A 20,019-nucleotide genomic window follows, 5' to 3' on the forward strand; every position below is an offset into this window, starting at 1 on the left:
CCATTGCACTACTTTGAGAATTAAGTAAGATAGCATTCATAAGAGAACCTAGCAAGATACCTGGCATATTGTAGGTACCCACTTTTGGTATGTAGGGTTACACAATTAAAGAAGTAAACAGGAGCCATTTTGTGGCTTCCTAGGCAATAGTATAAAGTGGTGGAGAGGAACCCACAGTTTGAGTCTCATTAGTAATTTGCAAAGTCCACTAATAGTCACTGAGTAAACTGCACGTTCATCAAAACATCCCATCAGTTTTGTAAGCTCCATGCCCAGCATGGAGCCCAACACAGGGCTTGAACTCATGACCCTGACTGAGATTGCGGATCAAGAGTTGGATGCTTAACCAACTGAGCCACCCAAGTGCCCCGAGAAAATGTTTAACATTAACCTAATATATACAAGATATCTTTTCAGAAATTCAACCATCTCATAAAACGAAATCTATTAGTATACTGAATATACTGTTAATTGACCCAACTGTTTCCTCAATCTTCTGGATGGGAATGATTTCCAAAATCCATAGACTTCATTATTATTATTTCCTTTAAGTACAAAATCATTATATATCTATGTAGCTATTCTGTTTTCCTGTTGACTGGAAATATCATGTGATAGTCACAAGAGGAACTGGGCTCAGAGGGCTAGTAATACTACTGGGGAGAGATGAAACCATCTGAGTGTGTTTACTAAGTCAGCCTTATCAAGACCCACAACCCCCAAGTCTATAGATACTTTTATTTTAAACTTTAAAGATTTTATTGTGAAAAATGTCAAACAAATATAAACGTAAAGTTTTATGAGTAATATCATTTATTCATCATTGTTTCAATAATTACCAACTCTAATCTTGTTTCATCTATTACCTCTCCTCCATTCTAAAGCCAACACCAGCAATTTAACATTTCATCTATACTTTAGCATGTATCTTTGAAAGACAGAGTCTTTTAAAAAAGAAAACGTGTGCATTTTCATTCCTGTTTTAAGGGGAAAGAAGAAAATAACTTTAGCCCACCATTTTGCCCTTTCCTAGAATTCCCATTCCTGTATCATAAAATATTGTCAGCTAATCTGAATTCATTTTCGCACTCCTCAATCACTCTAATCTAAAGCAACTTTCAAAAAATTTATGAGAAAGGAACACTTAAAAAAAGATTCTATTTATTTATTTTGGGGAGGGAAGGAGAGAGGGGGGAGGGAGAAAGGAGGGGGACGGAGGAAGGGTAGAGCAGGGAGCCCAACGCAGTGACATGGTGATCAACCCCAGGACACTGTGATCATGACCTGAGCCGAAGGCAGACACTTAACCCACTGAGCCACTCAGGCACCCTGAGAAAGGAACATTTTCAAACTCATTTTGCAAGGCTACAAATTCTCTGATACCAAAGCCAGGCAAGAATACCACAAGCCAATACTCCTAATGAACACAGATGCAAAAATCCTTAACAAAATATTCACAAACTGAATTCAGGAGTACATTAAAAGGATATACTATAACTAAGATTTATTTCTGAGATACAAGGATGGTTCAACTACCCAAATCAATATATGTGATACACCACATCATGAAGTGAAGAATAAAAATAACATGATCATTTCTATAGATAAACTTGACAAAACTTAATATCCTTTCATGATAAAAAGAGCTCTCAACAAATTAGGTACAGATAAAATGTACTTCAACATAATGAAGGCAATACAGGATAAACCTGCAGCTAACAACCTGAAAGCTTTTACTTTAAGGAACAAGACAAAGATGCCCACTCTTGTCACTTTTATTCAAAATAGCATTGGGAGGTCCTAACCAGAGCAACTAGACAAAAAAAAAAAAAAAAAAAAAAAAAAAGGAAAAAGAAAAGAACATCCAAATCAGAAAAGTAAAACTGTTTGCAGATGACATGGAATCCTATCATAGAATACCCTAAGGTTCCACCAAAAAGTTGTTAAAGAATGAAAAATTGAAGTAAAGCTGCAAGATACAAAATCATCAGTTGTAGGGATGCCTGGATGGCTCAGCGGTTGGGTGCTGCCCTTCAGTTCAGGTCATAATCCTGGGATCCAGGATCGAGTCCTGTGTCGGGCTCCCTGCAGGGAGCCTATTTCTTCCCTCTGCCTCTCTGTGTGTCTCATGAGTAAATGAAATCTTTACAAAACAACAACAACAACAACAACAGCAACAACAAAAACCCAGTTGTTCTATACACTAACAACAAACTACGGGAAAGAGAAATCAGATGGGATGCCTGGGTGGCTCAGCGGTTGAGGGCCTGCCTTTGGCTCAAGGCATGATCCCGGAGAGCCGGGATCGAGTCCCACATCAGGCTTTCTGCATGAAGCCTGCTTCTCCCTCTGCCTATGTCTCTGCCTCTCTCTCTGTGTGTCTCTCATGAATAAATAAATAAAATATTAAAAGGAAAAAGAGGAATTAAAAAACAATTCTAATTACAATAGCATTAAAAATAAAGTATTTAGCAATAAATTTAATCATGGAAGTAAAAGATCTGCATAATGAAAACTATAAAACACTGATGAAAGGAAATGAAGACAAATGAATCGAAAGATAGTCATGTTCATGGATTGGAAGAATTAATACTTTTTAAATGTCCATACTATCCAAAGTGACCTATAGATTCAATGAAATACTTTTGAAAATTCCAAGGCAAAAAAAAATAAAAAATAAAAAATAAAAAATAAAAAAATAAAAAATAAAATTAAAAAAGGAAATTCCAAGGCATTTTCACAGAAATAGAAAAAAAAAATCCTGATATTCCTTCTATGGAACCACAAAAGACGCTGAGTAGTCAAAAAACAGTCTTGAAAAAGAACAACAAAGCTGGAGGCAGCATAATTCTGGACTTCAAACTATATTACAAAGCTGTAGTTATCTTAAAAAGTATGACCCTGGCATAAAAGCAGACACATAGATCAATGTAACAGAAAAGAGAGCCCAGAAATAAATCCATATATACACTATCAATTAATTTTCAACAAAGGCACCAAGAGTATACAATGGGGAAAGGACAGTTTCTTCAATAAATGGCTCTGGGAAAATTGAAAATCCATATGCCAAAGAATGAAACTAGACCCCTATCCTTTACCATATGCAGAAATCAACTCAAAATGGATTAGACTTGATTTAAGACCTAAAACTGTATAACTCCTGGAAGAAAACAGAGTGCAGGGTCCCTGTCATTGATCTTGTCAATGATTTTGGGATTTGACACCGAAAATAAAGCCAACTAAATAAAAAATAAACAGGTTGGATTACAGCAAACTAAAAGCTTCTGTACAGCAAAAGAAACCACCAACAAAATGAGAAAGCAACTTATGGAATGGGAGAAAATATTTGGAAACCACATATCCAATAAGGAGTTGATAAAAATATATACAAAATTCATCCAACTCCTCCCCCACCCCCCACCCCCGCCAAAACTCTTACAAACTCAATAGCACAAAAAACCAATTAACTAATGGGCAAAGGACCTGAATAGACATTTTCCCAAATAAGACATAAAAATGGCCAAAAGGTTCTTGAAAAAGGTGCTCAACATCACCTATCAGCAAGGAAATGCAAACCAAAACCATGATGAGGTATCACTCATACCTGTTAGGATGGCTATCAACAAATAACAGGAGATATCAGAAGCTAGTGAGGATGTAAGATAAAGGAACCCTTGTATATTGTTGGTGGGAATGTAAACTAGTAGAGTCATTATGGGAAACAGTATGCAGGTTCCTCAAGAAATTAAAAATAGAACTACCATATGATCCAGCAATCCCACTTCTGGGAATATAGCCAAAGGAAACAAGATCACTATCTTGGAGAGATACCTATACTCCACGTTTCCAGGAGCACTATTCACAACAGCCAAGGTATGGAAACAACCTAAGGGTCTGTCAAAGGATGAATTAATTTAAATATATGATACTTATCTATTTACCTACAGTGGAATACTATTCAGCCATTAAAAAAACGAAATCCTTTCACTTGTGATGACACGAATAAGCCTGGAGAACATTATGCTACCTGAAATAAGCCAGACAGAGAGAGAAAAATACTGCATAGCATCACTTACATGTGGAATTGTTAAGAACAAAACAAAACAAAACTGAACTCACTGAATCAGAGTAGAATGGTGGGTGTCAGGGGCTGGGGTGTAGGAGAAATGGGGAGAGATTGGTAAAAGGGTACAAACTTCCAGTTATAAAGATGAATAAGGTCTGAGGATCTAATGTATATATAACATGGTGACTACAGAGAGTAATACTATATATTGCAGAGTTGAAATTTGCTAAAAGTTCAGAACTTAAGGTTTCTCACCATCTCCCAAAAAGAGTGAGGTACATACATGAGGGTGGAATGTGTTAATTAACTCAATTGTTGGAATTCTTTCACAATGTTTATCAAATCATGTTGTATACATTTTTGTCAATTACATCTCAATAAAGATTAAAATACACACAATCTTCAACACTAGAATTTATGAGCAATCTGGTGGTACACAGCTTTATCTGCAAAGATAAACGTATCTTGAAATCCTAAAGGTAAAAATTTCCTTTAACTCTGATCAGCATGTGTCACTAAAGCCACTTCGAATAAAACAATTTCTACTAACATCTGAAAAGAACCTTGGATCCTGAAAAGAAGCTTTTCTTTCTTTAAAGCTCCCTTTGGGGGGAGGGCTCAGAGGGTTGGGGGACTCAGTGGGTTAAGTATATGCTTTCGGCTCAAGTCATGATCCCAGGGTCCTGGGATGGAGTGAGCTCCTCATCAGGCTCCCTGCTCTGTAGGGAGCCTGCTTTTCTCTGCCTGCTGTTCCCCCTGCTTGTGCTGTCAAAGAAATAAAATCTTTAATCAAAAAATAAAAAAATAAAGCACCTTTCTCTATTATATACTTCTTTTTTTTTAACTTTATTTATTTATGATAGAGAGAGAGAGAGAGAGAGAGAGAGAGAGAGAGAGAGAGAGGCAGAGACACAGGCAGGAGAAGCAGCAGGGTCCATGCAGGAAGCCTGATGTAGGACTTGATCCCAGGACTCCAGGATCACGCCCTGGGCCGAAGGCAGACACCAAACCACTGAGCCATTCAGGGATCCCCTAATATATACTTCTTAATGTGATATCTATGTTACAGATACATATATGTTCTAAATACAAGTACATTTCTAAAGTCAGAAGTCTCAAACAAATTTCAGCTGCACACCAATTATTCCTTTGTTAAACTGTTGATTCTTTTCAATATAACCAATGGAATCATGAAAATCAAGTGCTCTATTTATAGCATGAAAACATTACTTATCCCAAAGTGAAGATAAAGTTTACAGAATCGATCAAATATTCATAACAATAATAACAACTCCCAAAATAAAAGCTAACATTTACTGGATACTTATTTTATACAAACCACGGTTTCTTCAATCACTTTACATGCAGTAGCTCATGACATGCCCACAACTTTATGAGTAACGTACTACTCCTATTCAGCCAAACAAACTAATCAAAAATCTTGGGAAAGGCTAAAAGCAGGAAACCAGCAAACTAGAATCTGAACCTTGGTCTTCATTTTAAATAACTATTGCTTCACCATTTGACATATCCTGATTTAATATTTTTTAATCTATAAGTATAATGTGACACATATTGCTGAAATATGATAATGTTACTTCTTTTAGGTATTATAGTTCAAAAGGATAAAACAGATTTCACATTCAACAATTTAAGATTTTTAAAGATTTAATATTTAAGACTTATAAAATCAAGTAATTTGAATTTTAAATGACAATGTTAAAAAGTAGATGACATCCTTTCTAAGAGAGTGTCTATTTTCAGGTCTAAGAGCAAACCATTCAAGGAATGTTAATTGGTGAGCTTTCTACTACAAGTAGCAGCAGTGTCCCAAGTGGTAGTCAGGTTTAAGTACTTGAAATCATCAGAGACAAATGGAAAATGATCTAGTATTTTAAGAGATTATTTTTATGAGAGAAAGGAAGTTTCTTGTCTTGAATTATATATATCATAACAAGAAATTGTGGTTCCTAGAAGAATAGAAAAGTCCATGATCCTCTTCCATGGACTAAAAATAATTATTATTTTAGAAAAATCTATAAGCAGATAGTTTTCATAAATTAACCTAAATGATTTTTGTGTTATAGAAATACTATGACAAAACTACTTTAAATATTCATGATGAAAAAAAATATTCATGATGAATCTGTCAAATCTTACATATAGGGACAGGAAGAGATTAGGTGAAAAAATACAATAAGCTAGATTTCCCTGACTACATGAAGATTTGTACATTTCACTTAGTAATGCTACTTTATGTAATTTTAAAACAAAAAGTAATCCCTGAAAAATCTGAGATTGAGTTGAAACAAATTAATCTCACTGTGTATCAAGTTGGTAGCACAGCCACATAGAAAAGAATTATTCCAAGTGACTTTAAAACATTTTAACTTGACAGTATATCCTTAGAGGGATATATCCTAATGGTATAAATAAATAAACTCACTTTCCAGTGATCGTATTTTTCCAGCATTCTAAAACTGTTGTGTGTACAATGTAGGACAAAGCAAAGAGTAATGGCACTGATGTTAGTGGAAACTAGGATTTGGGGAATGAGGGAAAAGATGATTAATGTAAAAAATTATGTAGTATTCAATTCCAAATAAAAGTTATCAAATACCAACAACTAATATTTTTTCAAAGAAACAAAAGTAGAAAAAAAGGATTTTTTAGTCCTATCTAAAAGGTCTAGAAACCAGGACCAACCCAAGAGCAATGAACTCCTACCACCCACACTGTGGTCTCTAGGTACCATTTCCTACTAAAAGAAACCGGTATGCGCAGAAATGAGTAATTCCAGGTTTGGGGCAGGAATGTCAAAATGATCCTAGAACACCTTGTCATACTAGAAAGCAAGGAACCAATCAAAAAAATAAGCCAGGAAACAATTGGGAATGAGTAAAAGGGCTCAGAAGACAACAGCCAAATGTACAAATTGAACGTCAAAAACAGTAACTACAAGGGTCTGAAACATATCAAACATATTGCAAACCATAAGTACACAATAATAGCACTTCACTGATCACCTAGGAAGGCTGCTAGGTTACCAACCCATTATTCTGAAAACTGGTAAGGGGGATAAAACAAACACTGATCTTGCCTTTTTTTTGCATTCAAAATGTACCACCCTAGGATAACCAAATATATGAGAGGGAGCACTACAAAAAATAAATAAGGTAGTGATAAAATATTACCACTTTGGAGCCATAAAGGAAATAATGAGTGCAGGCCCATGGTTCTCAACGTGTGGTTTGATAACTGATGAAGTTCCTAAGATTCTTTCAGGGGGGATGTGAAGTCTTTCTCGTTTCAACTACATATCGATGTGAGGACAGAGTTTCTTCAGTCCAAATCAACTTATCACAAGAAATTAAATGCAGAAGCAGCTGTGAGAAAGCAGCTGTCTTCTATTAAGTCAGACACTGAAGATATTTGCAAAAATGTAAAACAAGGGATCCCTGAGTGGCTCAGCAGTTTGGCGCCTGCCCTTTGGTCCAGGGTGTGATCCTGGAGTCCTGGGATAGAGTCCCATGTCGGGCTCCCTGCGTGGAGCCTGCTTCTCCCTCTGCCTGTGTCTCTGCCTCTCTCTCTCTCTCTCTTTCTGTGTGTCTCTCATGAATAAATAAATAAATAAATAAATAAATAAATAAATAAATAAATAAATCTTTAAAAAAAAGTTAAACAATGCCACTTGAAGAAAAAATTTTGGAAATATAGTTATTCTTCATAAAAGTAATGTCATTTATGTTAGCAGGATTTGTTACCATTATTTTAAAATTAGTTGATAAATAACTTAAAATGTTTCTGTTTCAATTTCTAATCTGGTGAATCTCCAATCCTTAGAATCTCTTTGGGGCTTTCAATTTTTTAAGAGCATAAAGTTTAAGAATGGCTGATACAGGCAATGAATACCAACAGCTGCTTAACATTACATAGAAAGGTAGAAATTATGTAGCTTAAAAAAAAAAAAAAGATTTATTTATTCATTTGAGGGGGGCGGGGGAGAGGGGTGGGGAGAGAGGGCGCACAGGAGCAGGAAGAGAAAGAATCCTTCCAGCAGACTCCCTGCCTGGTGCAGAGCCCGATGCACAAGGCTCAATCCCAGGACCCTGAGATCATGACCTGAGTCAGATGCTTAACTGACTGAGCCACCCAGGCGCTCCCATGTTATGTAACTCACAATGCAAGTACATAGTACTATTATAAAGTATATTTACAATCCACCTAGTAACATGAAATATGGGCAGGGGAAGTCATCTAATAGAATATGTTAACTGACACCATGGGGATGCAACCTCCAATATTCAAAGAATAGGAACTCTTTACACAATGGCATATTTAAACAAGTATATAATATATACAAGAGAAAATAATCTATAAACACTCAAACTTATCAACTTAGAGAAATGTATGGACCTTCTCTCAATCAAATGGAATGGTTTATTTTCTAAAAGATCTTATTTATTCATTTGAGAGAAGAGAGCTTAAGCTGGGGGGGAGGGGGGCACGGAGGGAGAAGTTACTTCATAAAGTAGGATGTCTGTGTCTCTTCTTGTTGCTTGGTTTATTCTGCAAACTTCAAGCCATTCCTTTTCATACCAACTATTTATGATAAACTACGAAGGGAAAGTTACACTTACTCAAGAGCCTTCCTTCTCTTAAGATACAGATTTTACATGGGTCTCACACATGGCCTGCTAAGACAACTACTCAACTGACGAACGGATACCTTATTCTGAGTAACGCCTCAGATCTTAGTGACCTAGGAGTTAAGTTAGGAAGAGTGAGGAAAAAAATATATGGGTCAGGTCAACCAGCGGAGGCTCCAAAGTAAGAGCCTTGGGTTGCCATTATTACCTACTTGTTTAGTTCTAAATAGTTTGGCTACAATAAGTTCAGAGCTCCATAAATGATGCTAGCATCATTTTTTACCCAGGAATTTTTAGTAAATATCTGATATTAGTACTCCTTATATAATGAACCACCAATAAAGTGACTACCCATTTAACCTATAAGTATTTTATACCACTTCACAGGTTTTAAATTTTTGGGTAAACTTTTTCAAGAAAAGTAGCCTAAATATGAAAATATGTAAAAATACAGAACAATTTTAGCCTCATCTGAAAATGTGCAGATACCACGTCAACCTACCCTTATTTTGTTCTATTACTAGGCTATGACATTAAAGTTCTAATTGCCATAAATAAAACGAAATATGTCTAGCAAGAACAAAATTAAAAAGAGACTTCAAAAATTTGGACTTGCTTCTATATTTTCCTCAAACTTCTAATTTTTTTTTTTAAAGTCATCCCACTTAATATTTTTCAGACTGTGGGCATAAAGACATTTAATTTGTGTGGCCACAGTAATTTGTAACATAAAAATTGAGAAAATAAAAATTTATGCATTCATACAACAAACTAATGCTACAGTCACCATGCAATCAGTCATACTGCCCTAAAGTTCCTTTTCTTTGTTCTATTTTAGGAGGTTAAACTCTTTTGTCTTAGAAAGAAAATAAAGTATTAAAAAAGTGCCCTTTAGATTCTAACCCAAATGTTACCATAATAAACATTTATTTTTTATTTTTTTTAATTTTTAAAAAATTTTTAAATTTATTTATGATAGTCACACAGAGAGAGAGAGAGAGAGAGAGAGAGAGAGGCAGAGACATAGGCAGAGGGAGAAGCAGGCTCCATGCACTGGGAGCCCGACGTGGGATCGCGCCCTGGGCCAAAGGCAGGCGCCAAACCACTGTGCCACCCAGGGATCCCCGAACATTTATTTTTTAAGTAACCATATCTGTGTCTCTTCCTTTTCTCTCTGGTTTCTCTTATAAAAAAAAGTCAACTCTCAACAGTCTACATTAATAAAGGAAAATGTAACATAAATGCAGAGGCACTCTAACTGCCAACAGGTCCTTCCACTTAAATAAAACCTTCCTTGGATACTGAGAATGCCCAAACAGTTGCTTATTAACTAGAGATCATCCCCCTTCAGAGATATGAGAGTATAAATTGTGTGTTTTGTGGCATGCGCGGAGGTTGGTAGAAAGAAATAGAACTTTCCAACGTAGGCTAAAGATTATAACAGGGCAGGAATAAAAAACCATGGAGACCCAGGGGGGCGGGTGGGGAGCACAGCCATTAACAACCTCATTCAAAATGACAAACAATGGGTGCAAATATCAAACAATGAGACCCATTTGGACATATGTTAAAATTAACAGGTCAACATAAAATATGCTGACATGATACTAGAACATCCTAACCTGATCATAATTTCTGAGAGTTATGAGATAATACCTTACTATACTCAGTGGTACACATAATTTAGATTCTTGGGTTTTATTTGACTTTTTGTATTTTAGGAATGGGGAGAAGAAAATCTCAGCATCAGAAGACAGTAAAAATGATAAAAATAAAATTTGTTTTGGGTGGCAATATGAGAAAACAAAGGCTTAAAGAACTTAAATTTGCAGCTTGAGGAAAGAACCGAATAATGAAAAATTTGTACACAATTAATTTCACCTCCACTAAGGTAAAGGGACAAACATATAAAAAGGCTTAAGGTTTTTTTTTTTTTTTTTTTTTTAAGATTTCATATATTTATTCATGAAAAACAGAGAGAGGCAGAGACACAGGCAGAGGGAGAAGCAGGTTCCTTTCAGGGAGCCTGACATGGGACTTGATCCCCTGACCCGGCATCACACCCTGAGCCAAAGGCGTAGACGCTCAACCACTGAGCCACCCAGGCGCCCCAAGGTTTAACTTTTTAATCTTATTTTAGTCATAGCTCTATGTTACACAAATAAGTAATTCCCAATAAAACTGAAAATATTATCCACAGAAGAGATTTCTCCCTTTAAGTTAATACTGGAGGTGGCATCTGGTGGTGATGATTGTGTAAGAGCCAATGAAAATTAAGTATACTTACAATTTTTTTTTCCTGTAAGGTTAAAGAATCTGAAATGGTTTATTTAGAAACAAAGTCGAAGATACTGAAGTTATAAAATCTCCTTCATTACTGACTTTAAGAAAAGGACAAATTAGGGCAGCCTGGTGGCTCAGTGGTTTAGCGCCGCCTTCAGCCCAGGGCCTGATCCTGGAGACCCGGGATCAAGTCCCATGTCAGGCTCCCTGCATGGAACCTGCTTCTCCCTCTGCCTGTGTCTCTGCCTCTCTCTCTCTCTCTCTCTCTCTCTCTCTCTCGAATAAATAAAATCTTTAAAAAAAAAAAAAGAAAGAAAGAAAAGGACAAATTAATTTTGTACTTAAGTACATATAAACAAAGTCACAATCTAACCATAACAAAAAAAAATCCTATGAGCCCATCAGTTTTTCCCCTTTGTCCTAGTTTCTTTTTTGCTGGGGAGAGGCATTATGGGATAATAATAGCAGGAAATAAGGTGGAGCAGCTGCACAGGCAAGATGAGGTACAGTGCTGTGTTTTACCTCCATTCTCGTCTACTGCTGGTGGGGTCTCATTGAAAATCAGATTAGCTCTTTGGGGAACCAAAGCAGTTATCAAAACATCTGGGTTCAAATCCCCCCCCCCCCAATTCCCAGAACTTTTTAGGGCTTCTGGCAAGTTTCAGGTAATAGTAGCAGAAGAAGCCAAGATGAAGAGATTTCTAGTATTTGGGAAGAGGAGTGTGTGTGTACACGCACCTGAGTGTGAAAAGGATGTTTAATGTTAGAAATGTGATACACATAGAGAAAACGAATTGGAATGGAGGCCAGGTTTTGAACTAGATTGTTTCTTTTTCTTTTTGTAATAAATTAATTTGCATCATGTTCTATTTTTTTAAAAGACTTTATTTATTTATTTGAGAGAGAGTACGGGGCGGGAGAGGAGAAGCAGACTCCCTGATAAGCAGGGAGCTCCATACAGGGTTAGATCTCAGGATCCTGGGATCATGACCTGAGCAGAACACAGATGCTTAACTGACTGAGCCACCCAGGCACGCTGAGCTAGATGGCTTCTATTTTAGTCCCACAAATTTATGGAAATAATTCACATGAGCGCATTATAAAGAGAAGAAAGGACTATCCTAAATTTTTACAGTAATACAAAATATAGCTCACTAAACTTCATGTTAATATTGTTGCTTTCTGGGATCCCTGGGTGGCGCAGCGGTTTGGCACCTGCCTTTGGCCCAGGGCGCGATCCTGGAGACCCGGGATCGAATCCCACGTCGGGCTCCCGGTGCATGGAGCCTGCTTCTCCCTCTGCCTGTGTCTCTCTCTGCCTCTCTCTCTCTCTCCGTGTGACTATCATGAATAAATAAATTAAAAAAAAATATATTGTTGCTTTCTTCACTAAAAAAAAAAAAAATACAAAAAACCTTCTAACTAATGGCAATCATAATTAGTCACTAAAATTTCCCTTTTCAGGTCAAAACGTTATATCATTACTGCAAAAACCATTACACATAAAAATATAATGTTAAATGGGTAACACATTTAGTTTTCTTTTACAGAGGGAAATGACACAAAAATTGATCAGGTTTGCTTAATATTAGAATGTGCATTACAGACCATTTTTTCCAGTTATTCTATTAGGTTAAACCATCTCTTCATTGCTTATAGCCAGTAGGTCTAAAACGGTGAGCAAAAATCAGCATGCCAGTTCCCTTTACCATCTTCTGCAGCTTGGATAGAAGGCAAAAACTTTAAGGCTAGTTTAATAACATTGCAATACAGGTGGTATCTAATGCAAGTAACAGATGTACTATTGGAAAACTGAGTTCAAACCAATTACTTTCTTTCCTTTTTTTTTTTTTTTTTTTTTTTTAAAGATTTTATTCAGCTATTCCTGAAAGACACACACAGAGAGAGGCAGAGACATAGGTAAAGAAAGAAGCAGGCTCCCTGCGGGGAGCCCAATGAGGGACTGGATCCCAGGACCCTGGGATCAAGCTGTGAGCCAAAGGCAGATAGATGCTCAACCACTGAACCACTCAGGCGCCCTCAAACCAATTATTTTCAAATATTAAATTCTCTTAAAATATATTAAGCATTTAAAAGAACCTCATCATATATTCCTTTATAAAAAAGGAAACTTTTTTAAAGATTTAAAATCTTTATAAAGATTTAAAAAGATTCAAATAATTGGTATCTAATTTGTATGTGAATGCAGTTCTTTTATACATATTTTCTTTAAAGAACTGGCACTATTTGACATGCTAAAAGTAACTAAAAACAGGGGCACCTGGCTGGTTCAGTCAGTAGAATATGTACTTTTGATCTCAGGGTTGTGGGTTCGAGCCCTACCTTGAGTGTAGAGATTACTTTAAAAAAAATTAAAAACTAACTAAAAATACTGTTCAGGTCACTGGTTTAACATTTTATGAAAACTTCAGAAGGAACCCAAACTTTGAACTATTTCATTGTGATTATGCTTAAAGGGCCAGATAACTCTCAAATCCCAACTCCATGATTCATATTAATTCTAATAAGCTGAATTGCAACCACCCCACTTTCTCCTGGAAGCTGAATACAAATGTATCAAACTAGGTTGTGCCTAACCTAAAAAGGGAGAAGGGCGCCTCAGGAATAATATCCAGTGAATATCAGGTTCTCCAGGAAGTAGGGATAAGACAAATAAGTACCCTTTCTTTAGTTAGCATTTTACTTGATGGCGATCCAACATATGAATGCTGGAGGGTGCTCTCCCTATTATTGGTCTAAAACTGGAGCTAACAGGGAGGGGCACCTGGCTGGCTTGGTACAGCATGAGATTCTTGATCTCCCAGCTGTAAATTCAAGCTCCACATTGGGTGTTAGACATTACTTAAAATAAGAATATAAAATCTTAAATAAAATAAAGTGAAATAAAATTGGAGCTAACAACACGCAACTATTTCACAAAGTGAAACATTATTCTACCTATTCTGGCCTAATCCTAATCTATTTAAAGACAATATGTAATATTGAAACATAAGTTTTATACAGATAAAATATTCTTTTCCATTTCTTAATGAGAATTCTGCTGTCAGATGCTCTAGAACTGGTCTCCTCAGGAGGTGACTTGTTATTTAGGACGGTGGAGGGCATGGGATTTGTTTTCTTTAGACCTCTACAAAGCTTTAGTTTTTTATTTTTCCTTGGAGGCAGCGACGGGTCTCTACCCGATATTCGGGGATATACTAAATTTGGGGTTAAGAGTATATAGTTGGCACAAATTCAGTGCTCGAGTGGGAACTATAAATGATTTCTTTAATTGTATGCCAAACTGAATAATCTCCCAGGGAAAAGAACCTCCTCCTCCTGCCTTTCCTACCTCCTGCCCCTCCCCCACCAACACTGCCTCCCTGCTGTGTAAAGAGCCCTTTGTCCTGCCCCGCACTTATCTAGCTGTTTGGCCATATTGACAGGCCAACTAAAAGCATAATAAGGGAGTCAGTCTGACATAAGCAGCTGGCAATTTGAAACAAAAATCTTCCTTTTCTACTCAGACCAAATCCTGCTGCAGAAGTCTCAGGCTCCTCCCATGCTTCCATCTATTTTTCAAACACGGCAGCAAGGAATTCGGCATTTTCCCTTGATTAGATAGCACATCAAAAACTTGAATCCCCAGATAGAGAAACAAATTCTTACAAATTCCTATATCCACTGCTTATTTTATGATTCGTAACATAGGTCAAGGAGTATTCCCAGCTCTGGGTGAATATACATAATGAACATAGCTAAGGAAATGATTCTTACCACTTCAATTTGCAATCTAAACTCTGAAGATTCTCAGACTACAAGAAGACAGAAAAGCACAGAAATCAGTCAGACCAAACCAACACTTGTATACATAAAGCAAAACTTGACAATAATCTTAGTGTTTTAACTGTAGGAAGATACTATTCCAATAAGCAAAAAATTCCTTTTCCCTGTCTTTATATCAAAGATACTTAATGTGACCCTTGCATCTCTCCCTGAGGTATTCAGCAAACAAAATCAATATGATGGAAAAACTGAGTGAGGCAGGATGGGATTACAAATTCCTTGCTCAGTAAAGGCTCCTATAAAGTAGGTTGAGATTTAGCTTCATTGTTTCTTTATTATCTCTCATGGTTTCCTTCATAAAGTGTTAAGAGCTTTTTCTAAAGTAATGCTTTCTAACAGGCCCCCCCTCCCATCATTACTGGATATCAGTTTAGAACTGAATATACAAGAGGATACTTTTCATAAGACTCTAAATGATTTAACAAAATATGTATTAATAAATGAAAGAAATATTCTATCTTTCATGAATTTCTCTGAATCTTTACAAGAGAGATCAATCGCTGCAAGTGAAAGGTTTAAAGTGCCATTTCATCACATATTTTGGAATTTGGGGCAGTAAAGAATGGTACCAAGCCTGGTCTACCACAGACGCATTACACTTATTTTCTAAAGACTGCCTCTAAAAGGACTTTTGTCAAGTAGGTTCCCTGCCCAGCGTGGAGCGCAACGTGGGGCTTGAACCCACAACCCTGAGATCCAGACCTGAGCTGATATCAAATTGGAAGCTTAACCAACTAAGCCACCCAGGCAGCCCTGAGAGGATGCTTTTAATCAAATTACAAATAACTACAAGTTGTACTACTAAATATACATTATCTCACATATTTTACAGAGTTCAGAGTAACTTTTGTCTTAAAGAAAATAGCCCTATCAGTAAGTTTTAGTTTTCAATACTTGAAACATTTTTTTAATAAATAAAATTCACTGCTAGGCCTTTTGGTTTCAGATTAAGCTGACAAATCACCAGAGCTGAACCAGAAGTTAGAAGAAAACTTTATTCTTGATCATAATCCAATTTGCAATAATAAGATGTATCCAGTGAATGTTAACTCTGGCCTCATGTTTCATTAAGTTATTTCAACACAAAGAGAATAAGGCAAGGTTCTCTGCACATCTCCAGTTTGCAATTTGTTATTTTCCCATCGAAAAGCAAAAAATGAGATGGCAACCCTCCACTACAAAGGCCAGAGTAAGTTCAAAGAAGTAAGTATGTAAGTTCCTAGAGACAAAAAATAGTATCAGAATACACAAAAATTTTCAAGCATGGTTAAAAAATCCTATGAAAAGGGCCTCTATGATCTTTTAAAAAATGATTACATCAAGATCACAATGGGTTCCAAACAATAGAAAATACAAGTGAAAAAGCAATTATTTTACAAGGTAACTTTCATATTATGTAATAACTTAAACTAAAGGACATTTACATTTATCTAAGTTGTGTTAAACAGCCAGTATGAGTGAAGCCATACCGGCTCTTTTTATTAATTTGGCATCTTTTACACTTACTACTAATAAGAATAGAACCACCTAAAATATTATTCATTAAAGGTTGTATTTCGTTAGTCCGTTTGTATTGCTGAAAGACAATGCAAGCCACATTTGTGAATGACGAAACTCATTTCCATTCTTTTTGGTTCCTTGCCACAAATGCCAGAGTCAGATTACACATTATAGATGATTGTGGGATTTAAGTACATTTACATGAAACTGAAAATATCAAAATTCTGGGGAAAAAAATAGGATGCAAGAGTCTTGGAGGGGTGGGGGCAAAGAAAACACACTGACATCTATTAGATACTGTGTAAATGGTGGGTATATTTGGGTGGTGGTTTCCTACAAGTACTTCTACACTCAACAAACTGTTCTTCCTAATCAAAGATCTTCCTAATCTTTGCAAGAGCTGTGGGGGAAGGGTAGACCACATAAGGGACTCAGAGGCTGTCTTCTCAAGTATCCTGTCCTCTAGACTTACTCGATTTCTGAATCTTCCTTCTGGTCTATCCTTTATTTCAAACGGATCATGGCCAAACACACATCCTATGATCTTAGAAGACTATATCCAACACATATATAACGAATTGATTTCATATGCCAAACGCCAAAGAAATAATCTAATCTAGCGAGAAGTCTATACTAATACAGAAATTAAGGAAATACTTTCGAGATTTATATTTAGAAATCATTCCAAAAAGAGCAGTTCTTTTTAGTTATAATTCCCAATGTAGTAATACGTTTAGCAAAACATCTATTCAATAAGGTAAATGTGGCCTAGCAATTTGAGAGAAGGAGGTACACAAACAAAATATGGTTTTAAATGGATTGAAAAATCAAAACTCTACTGGAACTTTCAGACCTATCCAAGAACAAATCCCCAGATAAAAACCAAAACCAAAAACCAAACAAGAAAGAAGAGTCTTTAACTATGATCCAGTTTCCAGATGCTGATATCCATAAATGGGTAGGTTATGAATTGCTAACTCTCATCTTCCATCAATAAAACGCAAACCAGCTCAGCAGTCAAAATTCCCAGGAAAGCAAGGTTTCTTCTTAGTCCTGAAGCAGCCATTGCCTAAGTGCAGCTCCCTGCAGCCAACAGCATTAATGGACGCTGCACTGCTGTCCTTCCCTGGAGACAGCAGCCAGCACTACTCAAGCTTCTCACGTAGCAACCAGAGCTCCAGAGCCAGCAGCTGCTGCTGCCTTGTATACTCACCCCTGTGATCCAACCCAAAGGAACAACCTTCTCCTTACCCCACCCCCACTCCTTACACACTTTTTTTCTTTTCTTTTTTTTTTTTTTTTTGGACCAGTGCTCCATGCCAGAAGGGCTGGAATTATGCTTTTAGAAACAAACAATCCTAAGGTCATTCTTTTAGTTTTAAACTAAGACCCTTTTTTAAAAAAATCAAAATTTACCAACTAAATCACAAATATCCATGTTTAAATTAAGCCAGCAATTTAGGAGTGAAGATTAAGTTTTCAAAGGCCAATTTTCCAAACACACTCTTTACAGTCAAATTTAAATTTGCAGCTAGAGACAGAGCCTTGTGTTTTGTCTTATCAAAGAACATTATTCATTTTTCTATACATAATGACAGTGTGAGTAGCCCTTAAAGACTAATCCCATAACAGGCCAGAATTTGGGGCTATAGAAGGAAACTAATGATCCTCCTGAGAAAACTGGAAGAAATCCAATAAAAATTTTTTTCCCCGTATGTCCTCCAAGAGGCCCAGAAACCTCTGATTATGTGAATATTCTTGCTTTAGTCCTAGCTCACATCCACATTCCACACATCTAAAATTACCCTTACAACTTCTCTCTTAGAGTGACCTAAAAACATTAATGACATAAAAATCAACCATCAAGAAATTTCCCCAAACAGGGTACACATTCTCCTGAAAATCTCTAAACACTCAATTCAGCTGGATCCCTCCCAACCAAAAAGTATAGCTATGCAACATCTACCCAACAACAACAAAAAAATGTAAATGTGACCTTGATCACAAATATGTCATTTAAAAGCAACTTGTTTAGTCAAGTTATAAAGGAAATTGGCAGAGAACCTGGGGACTCTTTCAGTACTATGACTACGGAGAAAATTGAGAGAAATGAACTAAAAGTACAGACAAAGCCCAATGGAACCCTGAGCTCTGGGTAAGAAATGAGTTACTGGTGAACACATTGCACAAGTAACATGAGAAAGCAGAAAATGCAGGTCATACACGCACCCCTGACCCAGACCAGCAGAGCTGGCTGCAGCATCAGTATCCAAGGGAAAGACCAGTTATTCCTACAAAGTGAGACAAGCAAAGGCGCTCTATAGAATAAATTAGCATAGAAGGGGCTTTCCCGACAGTTCAACTTTCCCTCTCACGCGATTCACCTACTTAAAAAAACCAGGGCTTTTTCTTACCACCATTCACCTCACATCCCTGGCTTCCACGCAGAGGGAAAGGATATTCATACAGGGTAAAATTTTCTGCTTTTAAAGACGTGCTCAAATGATCGCTCTCCACGCCCAAGGCAGGAAAAACGACACGATCTGGCTCAGCTCCAACCTCGAACCCTACAAATTCAATGAGGCTATCTCCGATACTGGGGCATACGCCACTGAGAGCCCAAGAATGTGAGGTGGGGGTGGCGAAGGTAACGTCTTCAGTGTGGGGCAAAGAAGCAATCTATCTGAGATGGGGACCGGAGAAGGAGACTGAAGGCGTCCAGGAACACTGGGCGGGGGGGGGGGGGGTCAAGGCCCCCCCCACCCTCGAGAGATCAGAGTTGTCACAAGGCCGCGCGAAAAGGGGTGGGGGTGGGGGTGGGGGTGAGGAGGGAGGAGAAAAGTATGCCTGTGCATTTTTAGAGGAGGGCAGGGAGAGGCCTATCCTCAAGTAAAAGGTAAACGTGGAGTAGGCAGTTCCCAGGAAAAGGGGTGAAGAGGCGTGGGGGAGGGGAAGCGTCCTGATCCAGGAAAGGCACGAAAAGGGTAGTGGGGTCGACCAGATGACGGCGGGGGCCGCTCTCCCCGGGGAAGAGGGGTGCGACGGTGTGTGTGGGGGGCAGCGAGAGGGATGAGAAGGGGCAGCATCCTCCGGTGAAAAGCCTGGGGAGGGCCCAGGCCCACGTCCCGAGAGCGAGCGCGGGGAGACGGAGGAGGTGACCCTTCCCTCCCCCAGGGCCCGGTCGTGAGGGCAGGTCTCTCTTTTCTGTCGGACCCTTACCTTGTCCCAGGCGCTGCCGGGGCCTGGGGCCGGGCTGCGGCGCACAGCACTCCCGGGAGGCAGCAGGACTCGAGTTAGGCCCAACGCGGCGCCACGGCGTTTCCTGGCCGGGAATGGCCCGTGCCCGTGAAGTGGGGGTGGGGGGCAGAAAGGCGGAGCGAGCCAAAGGCGGGGAGGGGGAAGGGCCAGGGAAGAAGGGGGGGGGCCGGCACTACAGTGTTGGCGGACTGGCGGGACTGGGGCTGCGTGAGTCTCTCAGCGCAGGCGGGCGGCGGCCGCCCCTCCCCCGGCGGCGGCGGCGGCGGCGGCGGCAGCTCACTCAGCCCGCTGCCCGAGCGGAAACGCCACTGACCGCACGGGGATTCCCAGCGCCGGCGCCAGGGGCACCCGGGACACGCCCCCTCCCGCCGCGCCATTGGCCTCTCCGCCCACCGCCCCTCGCCCATTGGCCAGTTC

At 38.4% G+C, this 20,019-nt stretch overlaps 1 protein-coding gene across 9 annotated transcripts in view; it reads right to left on the minus strand.

Annotated features, from left to right (window-relative positions):
- The window catches only part of SETD5 (SET domain containing 5), an 84,559-nt gene extending 64,647 nt beyond the window's left edge, over window positions 1-19,912 (minus strand). For 4 of the 9 annotated variants that reach the window (XM_072785271.1, XM_072785266.1, XM_072785268.1 and 1 more), the window contains exon 1: window positions 19,564-19,912. The gene's annotated coding sequence lies outside the window, so the exon portion shown is untranslated. The remainder of the gene's footprint in view (window positions 1-19,563) is intronic. The other 5 variants (XM_072785267.1, XM_072785262.1, XM_072785274.1 and 2 more) reach the window with 4 other exon arrangements.
- Between the last annotated feature and the right edge of the window lie 107 nt (window positions 19,913-20,019).

Source organism: Canis lupus, chromosome 19, assembly GCF_048164855.1.
Source record: "Canis lupus baileyi chromosome 19, mCanLup2.hap1, whole genome shotgun sequence".
Classification (NCBI taxonomy): Eukaryota; Metazoa; Chordata; class Mammalia; order Carnivora; family Canidae; genus Canis; species Canis lupus.